General features: G+C 43.5%; 1 pseudogene; it reads left to right on the top strand.

Annotated features, from left to right (window-relative positions):
* Positions 1–4,497: 4,497 nt before the first annotated feature.
* On the top strand, positions 4,498–5,850 carry LOC125352306 (annotated as a pseudogene).
* Positions 5,851–12,680: the final 6,830 nt, after the last annotated feature.

Genomic DNA, 12,680 nt, shown 5'->3' with positions numbered 1-12,680 from the left:
ATTCTGTACCCATTAATTAATTACTCCACATTCCCTTTGCCCAACCACCACTGTCAGGCATTACTTCCTCTTCTCCCTTTTCCTCTTGTGCTTGGCTAGAAAAATGTATCTTGATCAGTGTGACCTTTTCCCCATTCTCCATCTCCTTCCCCATCTCTTCCATCCCCATTTTCACATATTTATATCAAATATTATCACTGCATTCGCCCACACTTCCTCTCTCCATCCGTCTAATCCCCTTCCTTTTGACCTCCCCCTTTCCCCTCTGGCAACACCATATTCCAGCTTCCTGGTATTTGTTTTGTTACATTGTTAGGTGTTCAAAGGAGTTACACTACTGCAATCTTCCCCTGCTTAGACCACATTTTAGTTGGTATGTTTGTTTATATATGCATAGGGCCCTGTATATGACCTTACAAGAGCGTGAAGTTACAAGAGCATGTGTGGCAGAATTGCATCCCTGATTTTGTGCACATTCTAATATTTTCCAATGTGTGGATATATTTCCTACACTGAGAAGGGAAACTTGTACATAGGAATAAATGAAAGATCTTGAGATGGGGAGATGATCCTGCATTGTCCATGCAGGGGACGATTGTAATCACAAAGGTCATTGTGGAAGACAGGAAGGAGAAGCAGCCTTCAAAAAGGGTTGCAATGACAGAAGCAGAGGCTAGAGTGGTATGACCATTAGCCAATAAGTGTGGGAAGTTCTAGAAACCAGAAAAGACATAAAATATATGTCAGAGATCTTCCAAAATGATTATAGCTCTCCTGACTTCTGATATCCGCCTTCTGAGCCCTGTCAGGCTTCTGACCTCAAACACTGTAAGATAATTTTAAGGCCATGACTTTGTGACTGTGATAGTGTTGTAGAGCTGGCTCCATTTTGATAATTAGGTCAACCTGACCCCAAATTGATTCTGTAAATGGCTTGTTATTCGCTCCACCCTCTGTGTCAACCTCCTACATCTTTGTCACACTTGCTCGTTTGTTGCTTACTCTATCCCCTGTGCCAAGTCCCTACATCTGTACTATGCTTTTACCTTTATAAACCTTACTAATGGAAGGATCAGGGCTCCCAATCCAGATCCGCTGGGGCGGTAACAGTTGTGAGTACAAGTTTGAGCTTGCAATAAAGACTCCCATGCGTTTGCATCAGAATCGGCTCCTTGGTGGTTTTTGGGGACCCCAAATCTGGGCATAACATTGGGAGCTCGTCTGGGATCCCCCAGTCCCCAGGACCCCGGAGCTGGAGAGTCTTACACCGATCGGTGAGTTTTTGTTTGTCTGCCTTGATTTGTAATTTGGGTACCAGAATTTGTAAGAGTTGGCATTGGCCTTGAAGTAGAGTGGAGGTTTGCTACAATGAAACGGGGTCCCCCCCAAGGGAAGGGCTTCCTGGTTCCCCCAAGAGTCCACCACACAGTCTCTAGCTACAAGATGACAAAAAGACAGTTTTATTGGGGAGGTAAAAAAGTGAACAAAAAGTGAACCGACCTGCCTTGGTCGCAGCCCAGACTCGGGAGCCAAAACTGCCGACCACGAGTGCAGGATCAGGGCCCAGACTCGGGAGCTGGGACCGCCCGCACGTGTGCAGTCCAGACTCGGGAGCTGGAACCACACACACCTGTGCAGCCCAGACTCGGGAGCTGGGACCGCGTGTCCGTGTGGCGTTCCAGCCTGGTTATAAGGCAAACATCACAGACAAACTTGTCACACGCAGGTGACCAATGAAGATACAACACAGAGCATGCTAGGTTGCACGCAGGTGGCCAATAGAGTTACAGTCTGTCTCATAATATCTATTTGATCTAACCTATCATTCTAGGCCTACTCATAGCAGGTTCCCTTGAAGCTCCCAGGCCTCAGGCGGTCAATCTACATAACTTAACATAGTAAAGGGGAGCTTCCCTGAATAGGGTGGGGGAGGGCTTAGTGGAGATGGAGTTGGCTTCTGCTCTTATCTGAGCTGGAGTCAACCTGAAGTCCCTCCACAGTTAATGATGGCACTGGGCAGATCTGGCCTCCCTATTACAGCCTAAGCGGACGCGCTGGTGGGTCATCAGCTGGGGGTCTTGGAAGACATTCCAGGCCCTTGTTTTGGGGTTCGAGTCCCCCTTTGTATTTTTTTGAGAGAACGCAGTGGTGTGAGAGGCTCGCGTTCCACACTCAATTTTGTCTACACACTTAGTTTTGACTATTTTGTGGAGTTGGTGTGAGAGGCCAATGTTCCACATTTTCTTGTCCCCAGAGAAGTTCCATCTGTCTTTTTTTTTTTTTAGGAACTCTGTTCCATCTGCACTGGAGCTAGAGTCCAGCAACCTTTTGCTGGACCGGGCCTGTAACCAGCAGGAAGGGCCACGGCTCCATAGTCCATCGGTTCAGAATTGCAGACCAGAATTGCAGACGGACCAGTAGTTTGTTTTACCTCTCAAGAGTTTTTGCAATTGCATTTCCAATCTGCTCTGGCGCCGTTCATTTTGTGTATTGTTTTTTCATGTCCCTATCCCTGTTTGTTATCTGTGTTGTGTGTGGACTGCTGTATTGAGAGATGGGACAGACTCATACTACTCCCCTCTCACTTCTGACTGACCTGACCACTTTAATGATGTGAGAAAAAGGGCACAAGATCTGAGTGTGGAAATTAAAAAAGGTAAACTAATTAAACTTTTTAGTGCATGCTGCAGGACCCCCTGATGAAGCCGGTATAAATACTATCTTCCTGCTCACTCGCCCTGATTGGGATTTTAAAGCCTCTGGTGGTGGCCTCAGAGGGCTGATTGCCGGGGAGGATGGAAATCTCCACAGGGGAGGATCCCCCTGAGCCTTCTCAGGGCCCCATGGTCTTTTCATTACTCCAGCAGCTAGCTTGTTGATGCCGGACATGCCATCCAAGGCATAGTCTCTGTTTCTCTGTCCTGTTTTGTCTTGACTGGTTTTGTCTTTGAGATTGGTACCAGTTTTAAATATAAATTCATTTCTGATGTTTTTGTTCATTTTCACATTTATGGGGGAAAAATCAGTCTGCAATGTTCTGTGTCCCTTCTGTAAGAGGCAGTTGGGAGTGTGCAGGCAGCTGAGGACATTGTACCAACAAGTAGCTAAAGTTAACAAGTTGAAACTGTGAAGTGCTCCTGGCTAAAATTGTCCTAAGATAGTCAGGCCACCTGGTGAGCTAAGAGATCAGAGGTACTTAAAGGGTCAATTGATATGTAAAATGCACTATTTGGGGCTGAGACTAGAGTCAAGTACAGTCTGTGGGCTGAGTCTTACTCCAGGGAACCCCCTTCCAGCTTTCTCTAGCAGAAAAGTATATGATGCTAAAATGTCTTGCTAACACAAGCAAGCCCTGGTAAATGAGACTGGAGAATGCTAAAACCATCTGTTAAAAGTATTGTCTTAAGTTTTGGTCATTGCAGGAGTAAGATTGGCAAAAATACCTCTTGCCACTGGAAAATGTATGGCCGATATTTATTTTGCACGCTTTAAGATCTTTTGCATGAATGTGTGCGTGTATGGGTGTGAATATGTTCAAGATCAAAACTGTCAGTATGATGTAGGAATGGGTGAGTTTTAAGTTTAAACTCAAAAGGTCATCAAGTTTTGCCATTACCAAAAGTCTAAAAGGATATTGCATTGTCTTAAAAACAACAGTTAAAAAGAGTTCTCTAATTTGTGGTTGAAAAACTTAATGCATAAGACTATTTGCACTGTAATCAAGCTATCTGGTTTAGCAAAAGGCATTGGGAACTTAATTTATTTCCACTGTTAAAATTTGGGACTACATGTTAGAAATTTGAATATTAATGTTTGTTTATCACTGTTAAAGAACTGCTTGGGCTTCTCATTCAGAGATCAATAGGAAAGGACAGGAAAAACCTGGGGCAGGCCTATGAGCCTTTCCTCAGGAGTGAGTGATGGTCTGGCAAAAGTGCAGCTTAGCCTGTCCACACCTGGTGGAAAGGATGGGCCCCGATGGGGAGTCTAGGCATGGTGGAAAAGGAGTAAGCTGGCACAAAGGCAATTCACCAAGCCCCAAGAAGAAAGATGGGTATATTCCCATTCTGTAGGACAGGCCAATGGAGGCCTTTCTTCATCCTGTCTCTTTTGTTCTCAGATGAACACTGGAAACCTGATGGTAAAAATAAATGATTTGATTGGTATTGCTAAAATTGCTCCTTAGGATGGATTAAAATTGGGAAGTCTTAAAAAGGTTTATTTGTATGCTGTAACTTGATTTCTGTGCTATTTTGCAATTTGGATGTATTGAAAAGGTGAAGATGCTAAGTCTGGATTCTTGTGTTTGTAACTCTGGTGTTTGTAATTCTTGCATTAAGGAAAAACTCAATTGAGTTCAGATGTTCTAGGCAGTGAGTCAGAGCGCCTGCGCTCACAGGGACAGTAAAGACCTGGCAGAGGACAGAGAAGGTGCAGTGTCCTCCGTGTTTTCACAGGCTGGGAAGGGAAACTGCATGGTGGAGATCACCTGGAGCTGAGCATTTCAGATCTGCTTAGTAAACCTGGTTCATCACCATGCTGGCTGCAAGGGTGGTGTGTCTCTGGACACTACCTTTTACGGTTTTCCACCCAGCTTTCACCTAGGCCTCCCCCATTGTGAAGAATTCCATTGCAACAAACAACTACAAAAGCAATACTTACAAACTGGTGAAAATGAACTGAACAACTGAACATGGGGGGAGGGGGAGGAAGGGAAAGAGGGAGGGGGGAGGGGGGAATGAGGGACGAGGTAACAAACAGTACAAGAAATGTATCCAACGCCTAATGTATGAAACTGTAACCTCTCTAATTCAGTTTGATAAAAAAAAAAAAAAAAGAATTCCATTGCAAAGAATCAGTGGCTCTTAACACCCAGCAGGGAACATGCCACCAAGACAAGAGTTGGGATGCACCATGGGAAAACTGCCCAAGAACTCAAAAGAAGCAGCATTTGAACCATCAATTTAAAATTGACCAGATGGTAAGGTTGTTTGTTGCTGGAGGGGCTGCTGTGGGTCTTGGCATACTGTTACTATGGCTTGGGAATGCCTAATGAGATTGGAGCTATTGAAAAGGCTGTAATCTGGCCTCAGTATGTGAAGGATAGGATACATTCTACCTATATGTACTTAGCAGAAAGTATTGGTGTATCAGCTTTGGCAATAGCCAGATCTTCTGTTCTCATGGATTTTTATGCTGAGAGGCTCTTGGGTGACAATTGGTGCAACTCTTGTAGCCATGATTGGAGCTGGAATGCTAGTTCAATCCATATTGTATCACCAGAACAAGGGTGTAAAGCATCTTGCTTGGATTCTTCATTCTGGTGTAATGGGTACAGTGGTGGCTCCTCTGACTATACTAGGGGGACCCCTTCTCATAAGAGCTGCATGGTACACCACTAGCATTGTGGGAGGCCTCTCCACTGTGACCATGTGTGCTCCCAGCGAGAAGTTTTTGAACATGGGCACACCCCTAAGAGTAGGCCTGGGTCTTGTGTTTGTGTCTTCACTGGGGTCCATGTTTCTGCCACCTAACACTGTGGCTGGTGCTACTCTGTACACATTGGCAGTGTATGGCGGATTAGTTCTTTTCAGCATGTTCCCTCTGTATGGCACTCAGAAAGTAATCAAATGTGCAGAGGTAACACCAATGTATGGACAGAACAGATATGATCCACTCAATTTGATGTTTGGAATCTATATGGATACACTGAATATATTTATGCGCATCACAACTATGCTAGCAACTGGAAGTAACAGAAAGAAATGAAGTGGCAGTTCCTGACTCTCCAGTATGTCAGAAGTCTTGCTGTTGAATAGGAGCAGATATTCGTGGCACAGTTTGGACAAGCAGCCTGAAGCAATGGGTACCTGTCTAGGCTTCAGAGTTCTTCAAATGAAAGCTAAAGTGTAAGTGTTAAAGCAGAGGTTAGTAAAATGCTTTAGAAATCAAGAATGCACTTCTAGATACGAAATTTGGAAGAAAAACTTGTCCTAAATGTTTGTTTCAAATTGGGTAAAGGAAAAATTAGGGCTACCAAGATGATTGTTTAATTACTACTCCAGTTTGCCTTGTAGGTTTTTCTGTAAAAATTGTAGACAGGCCTACAGAGAAGGACAGACGATTCCTACAAGTTTGTCAGATGTAGCTTTGGCCCTTAATAAGTTCCAGGTAAGAGCATGCTTAAAAACTACTTCTGTGTATCCAATGCCTAATATATGACACTGTAACCTCTCTGTACATCAGGTTTGACAATAAAAATTTTTTTAAAAAAACAAAACAAAACAAAAAACTACTTCTGTGTGGACCACTTTTTTGCTTTTAATTGGAGTAAAGTGGCCTTTTGTAAGACTCATTGATCTGAAATCTGCGGTTTGAAGCAAGCCTGAGCAGTGAAAGGTCTCTGTGAGAGTCTTTGTCTCTAATCATCCAGTAGAGAGCTGGGAACAAGACTTGTGAGTTGTGTGGAGCTCAAAGTGGCAGAGTGCTAGCCTTGAGCTGGAGAGCTGAAGGACAGCACTCGGGCTCTGAGTTCAAGTCCAGAGACCATAAAAGTGGAAAATTCCCTCCTGGGACAAAAGTGATGGTGCATCCAGAGGCAATAAGCCACTGCTAGGATGGCAGAGATGGTGTCAGATCCTAGTCACTTGTGTTATGCCCTTCAAAAGTTAATCAGAGGGCTGGGAATATGGCCTAGTGGTAAAGTGCTCGCCTCGTATACATGAAGCCCTGGGTTCGATTCCCCAGCACCACATATATAGAAAAAAGCCGGAAGTGGAACTGAGGCTCAAGAGGTAGAGTACTAGCCTTGAGCAAAAAGAAGCCAGGGACAGTGCTCAGGCCCTGAGTCCACGCCCCAGGACTGGCAACAGAAACAAAAAAGTTAATCAGAGCCGGGAGGTCCTAGAGTAGTAAGCATGCATTTCTAATGCCCATGTCTGTCTACTTTGTAATTGGGCAGGAACTTGACAGTCATCTGTGATAGTGAGTAGTAGTAAAGCTAAGTTTGTCAAATGGGGATATAGTTTAAAATCCCAACCCTTTGCATCTGCTCAAAGCTATAACTGAGTGAATTTTGAGCTGGCCTATCTGTTCAGGAAAGGAAGCTTGTGGACCTAAGATTGTGTCTTTATTGAGATCTAAGGCCTGCAAAGGTAATTTAGGCATTGTTAGGTCATTGGAGATCAGTTTCCCCAGCAACTCAGGAAAATGCTTCTCTAAACCAGAGTGCAAAAAGACTTCGAGGTTGTAGCCCAAGAAGAGGTATGTGCAGTTGTTAACTTGTTTGTAATTTCCAGTCAGGAGTAAAGCTCCTAATAGGTATCAGATACTGGCAATCCCTTGCTAAAGTAGGCTAAGTAAGGTCATAGGTTCCTGGCTAGGTAGGGTCAACATCCCTGAGTCAACCTGAAGAAGTTACAGAAGATGGATGATTTTCGCCTATCAGCTCCCCTTTAAGATCAAGGTGCCAGAGTCACTTTTGGGAAGATGAGGCAGGATAACTGAGAGGCATGGAAAACAGTGGTAACAAATGTATAGGAGTGGAGACTTGCACTTGTGAGAGAGGGTTCTTTAACCAGTCTATGCAGAAAGTTGTAGGCAACCCAGAAGAAGGTGTGACATTCTATTGGAGCCACTGGGAGCCACAACCCCTGCCCATCCTGTTTGGATTGAGGTCATGGATGGCCAGAGAGACATCTGGAGGAAACTACATATTCACCCTGAGCACTTTACTGTAGTAAAGGCAGATGGGAGTTCATCACATGCAACTCATTACTGCTGGAAGGCTGCTTCGGATCTGTTGAAACTTAAGATTCAGGGGGGACATTTTCTGTTAGCCTCCTCACTCCTGAGTTGACTGACTCACTCTATTAAGAAAATTGGGTAAAGCACATGTGGCAGGCTAGAGTCACTCCCAGGCAATGCCTGGGGTGGGAGGTATGTCCAAGTGTATTAGGGTATGTCCAGATGGGTTAGGGTGTGACCTCAGAAGGGAGGGAGGTAACTGCCTCCAGGTGTGCCAGTCACTTAGGTAACTGGATGGAGATTTAAATAGGTGAGAGCACCTGCATGGAGCCCTCCTGGGGTGGACCTCACAGATATATCTGGCCAGACTTAGGCACTTAGAGGCACAGGAAGCTGGATTGGCCCATATGTACAAAGAATCCTATGCACCCAGTACACACCCCTCAACATAAAATAAGTCAAGGGTTTGACTAGAATAAAAGGGGGGGCGAGGTAACAAACAGTACAAGTAATGTATCCAATGCCTAATGTATGAAACTGTAACCTCTCTGTACATCAGTTTGATAATAAAAATTTGAAAAAACAAAAGGGGGGAATGTTGTAGAGTTGACTCCATCTTGATAATTAGGTCAACCTGACCCCCAAATTCTGATTCTGAAAATGGCTTGTTATTTGCTCCACCCTCTGTGTCAACCTCCTACATCTGTGCCACACTTGCTCATTTGTTGCTTACTCTATCCCCTGCGCCAAGCCCCTACATCTGTGCTATGCTTTCACCTTTATAAACCTTACTAACGGAAGGGTCGGGGCTCTCAATCCTGATCTGCTGCATTGGTGACAGTTGTGAGTCCAAGCTCGAGCTTGCAATAAAGACTCTCCTGCGTTTGCATTGGAATTGCCTCCTTGGTGGTTTTGGGGGACCCCAAATCTTGGCATAACAATAGCAACTGGAAGGTAATACAGGCTGAACAGTACTGCCCATTGGCATGCCCAATAACATGTCATTTGTGGCCCTTTTTATGATTCATTAAGATTTTTCTATAGCAACTAATCCAAATAGGTTTGTGTGTGCAAGAGAAACAGGAAAAGTATAAGTTTAGCCATATTTTTAAATAATTTATTGTCAACGTGATGTACAGAGCGGTTACAGTTCATATGTAAGGCAGTGGGTACATTTCTTTTTTTTTTTTTTTTTTTGGCCAGTCCTGGGCCTTGGACTCAGGGCCTGAGCACTGTCCCTGGCTTCTTCCCGCTCAAGGCTAGCACTCTGCCACGTGAGCCACAGCGCCGCTTCTGGCCGTTTTTTCTGTATATGTGGTGCTGGGGAATCGAACCTAGGGCCTCGTGTATCCGAGGCAGGCACTCTTGCCACTAGGCTATATCCCCAGCCCCGTGGGTACATTTCTTGTACAATTTGTTATCTCCTCCACTTCCCCCTCCCACTCCCCCTCTCCCTCTCCTCCCATGAGTTGTACAGTTGGTTTACACCAAATGGTTTTGTAAGTATTAGTTTAGCCATATTTTTACATAAAAATAATTCTAGATCTCTTGACATCAGCATTTTCCTCCTAATAGCATCTAGACAGATAGACAAAAGGACAGGAAAGGCATATCTAAAAGCAGAGGTGAGGCTGGATTCCAGATGTACTGAAGTCCTTCTCAAGGACTGGAAATGGGTTAAATATTTGACTTTAGGTTTTCTAGAAAGTAACAGACAACAGAACAACATTATCTCAATGGGCCTCAGGGCCCTTGAGAAATAAGCTAAATAGATTCTTGGGGAAGGAAAGTAGTATTTCTGATACTGAATTCAGAGAAAATTTTTCTTTGAGTTTTCATAAAGAAGATACTTTATATAGACAAAAACGTAAACTATAGTCTGATGTCAGTTTTATAAGTCTAAGTCTCATAAAAATTTTAATATAAAAGCTATAATACAAGTGGCAAAGATATGAAATTGGGTGTGTGGAGACTGAAATTTGATGTCTTTGGAAACGAATGTGATGTCATATTCTAGGTTCTCATTTAATCCAGGGCTAAGAGCATAGATAAAACAGCGATGAAGTTACAGCTGAGTCTCTTACGTGATTTGGTTACTGTTAAGCTCTTGTTTTTGGCTGGATTTCCTGTGGAGTAGTCATATGTGTCCCAGTGGACTATGTGAGCACACCATTAGGACAGGTTCTTTCAGTAAACCTCAGGCACTTCAGACCTCAGACATCAGAGACTTGAGGCTTATATAAAAAAACAAAAACCACTAGACAGTGTAAGAGGTATTTAAAAGTTGCTTTTGCAAGGGTCATGAATTAACTGAAAGCAGGACCAAAGTTAGGTACCCAGCCCCAACTTTGCATCTGTACCCTTTGGTCTGAGCCATTCTCTCTTGTAGTCATTTTGCAAACTCCTTTGGGCTCCAGAAAGAATAAGATTTACAGATAGGTACCTTGTGACACAATGCAAATGCCCCACCCCCCACCCCCAGGCAGACAATGCCTGCTTCTTATTTATCTTGTAGCAGAGGATAAAACTGTCCCAAAGGAAAATAATAGTCAAAACTTCAGGAGAGACCACACACCAGGCAACAATGACTGACTTCTTCTGGCTCCAGTGATGACACCATTTCTGGAACTGTTCTAGAGAAAGAGATTGAGATAATGGCTCAATTAGGCCACACCAGTGATGGAGGTCGTTTAATTACTATGCCTATCTTTGTCCTTCTACTTCAAGTTCTTTGTCTATAAAACATAAAACTCATGTACCCCAAAGATGGCTGGAGATGCACTAAAGTGCTGGTGCATGCAGTTGCTATGTAACAAATTCTTTTTCTTCACCATGTCCCTCTTACATTCTGTCTAGTGTTTTTTGGTAAGACACTGGCCTGGTGTCTTAGAGTTTAGGTATAGGGTATGAAATTTCTGTTTCAGCAACAGAGATGGCCTAGTAATGCATGAACTCGAGAGCAATGATAATAGTCTTGTAAGTCACTACATTGTCAAGTAGTTTGTTATGCAGCAAAACCTAACTGATACAACAGCTCAGCCTCCTCTGTTATTCAGAGTTCTGGCAAGTCCAGAACAACTCTGCCCAAGGGAACATTATTTAATTGCAGACTCACAATAAACTTCATTGCAAGTGACAGAAATCAAATGTGGTCTGGCTTACTCCAAACCAAGATTTGGGTGGTTCAAAGAAAAGCAAGGTGCAGTTAGCATGTAGTTGGGACTCCTGAATTTCTGGAACCAGAGACATGAGCTACCTTTTAGTTTAATCTTTCAGATCCAGTGGACATAAATGTGATGGAAAAATTCTTCAGAAAGGAAAAAAAAAGCAAAGAAGCATCAATCTATGGTATTTTTACCATATACTCTGGGGCAGGAGTATGAGGCTAATAATGCATTCTCTTCTGTATTTTCCAAGTTCCTTGACTCCCTGGTTGACCCCATAATTTGCCTGCTAGGAGATCTCCTGTGCTTCATGGCTTTTAGGGCTGAGGACAGAATTGAGTAGACTTTACCTGTTACTGTCCCAGTTTTTAGCCTTTTCAGATGCCTTACATCGAATCTGAAAAATCTTCTGCCAACAGTGGAAAAATTTAGCTTCCATTAAATAAGTGAGAAATGCCATATGGCACCTTCCCAGCATTCTTAGCAACTATCCCATAGTCACATGACTCCCAGCCTCTTTCAATCAGGCCCCTGCCTTCAAGTTACAGAAAACCTCTAAAGTGAGAGGTCCACTTAGAATCTGTTCTGGTGATAATGATAGTGTCTCGGGAAGCTCTCCTGAAGGTTCTGGAAATGTCTGTGGTTGACTTCTTAAGGGAAGCACAGGGTGATCTGTATCAAGACTTCATCTTCTTCTGGGAAATGTATTTCCACCAAAGTAGCTTGTGGCTGGTTCTGCCTGTGTGGCTGGCCCCCCATGTCCATATCCCATGTCTCTTTCAAGCTTTTCAGCATTTCAAAAATATGCTTGGGTTGTTACAAGTATCCATTCATTAGAGAGTGCTTGAAAGAAAGGATGATCCAAGAAGCAGTGATACTCACAAGACACTATGTTGAAAATGAATGGGACAGCTTGGGGGCGGGGGGGTCGAGAAGGAAAACCCTGGGGGGGGGGGACTGAGGAAAGTGGTGACACTGTTTAAAAGGAAATGTACTCATTACCTGATTATGTAACTGCAAGCCCTCTGTACATCACCTTTACAATAACAATTTAAAAATAAATAAAATGGATATTAGGAAGCTAAAAAAAAAATCAAGATAACCTGGGCAAAGATGTGCTGAGTCTTAATGAGAACCCAGGGTCCCTGTGTGCTGATGTAGAAGCCTCAGGACAGACTTACGCTTCAGCAATCAGAGGTGTGAGAGTTCCCATTAATATGATTCCTTTGAACTTTCTGGATTATTTATATTGAGTGGTTTTTGTCATCAGTGCCAAGAATCTGGTCAGGCCTTGGGTTTTGAGTTTTTTCTTATATCCTGCAAGTAGAATGCAGCCCATGGACCACTCAGCAAATGGATGCCTGTCAAATTCAGGCATCTGACATCAGTGCTCATAACATAATCCTCCATGGATCCTAATCTTGCTCTGGTCAGTCTCATTCAGATGCCCTCTTTCAACTAGCTTGTTTCTCTACATTTTGCTCAAGACCACACAGGCAACCCTGAAAATGATGGAGCCTTCTAAAATGTCTTTCAAAGACTCAGATTATAAAGTGTTCATTTACATGTGACAAATGAACCCCAAATTTAGTGACTTGAGATGATAATTTATCAACATCTGTTATGACTTGATTTCAGTCATTGGCGTCTGTCAGGAGGCTGTAGTGAGTCATTAGTTGAGACTAGGGTCACCTCAGGTTTTGATGGGGGTACAAGTTTAAGGTAGCTTATTCCCTCATATGTTGGGTGCTTCTGTTAGAGGACTGAACA

Source organism: Perognathus longimembris, chromosome 6 (genome assembly GCF_023159225.1).
Source record: "Perognathus longimembris pacificus isolate PPM17 chromosome 6, ASM2315922v1, whole genome shotgun sequence".
Lineage (NCBI taxonomy): Eukaryota > Metazoa > Chordata > Mammalia > Rodentia > Heteromyidae > Perognathus > Perognathus longimembris.
This window is presented reverse-complemented; position numbering and strand designations above follow the sequence as displayed.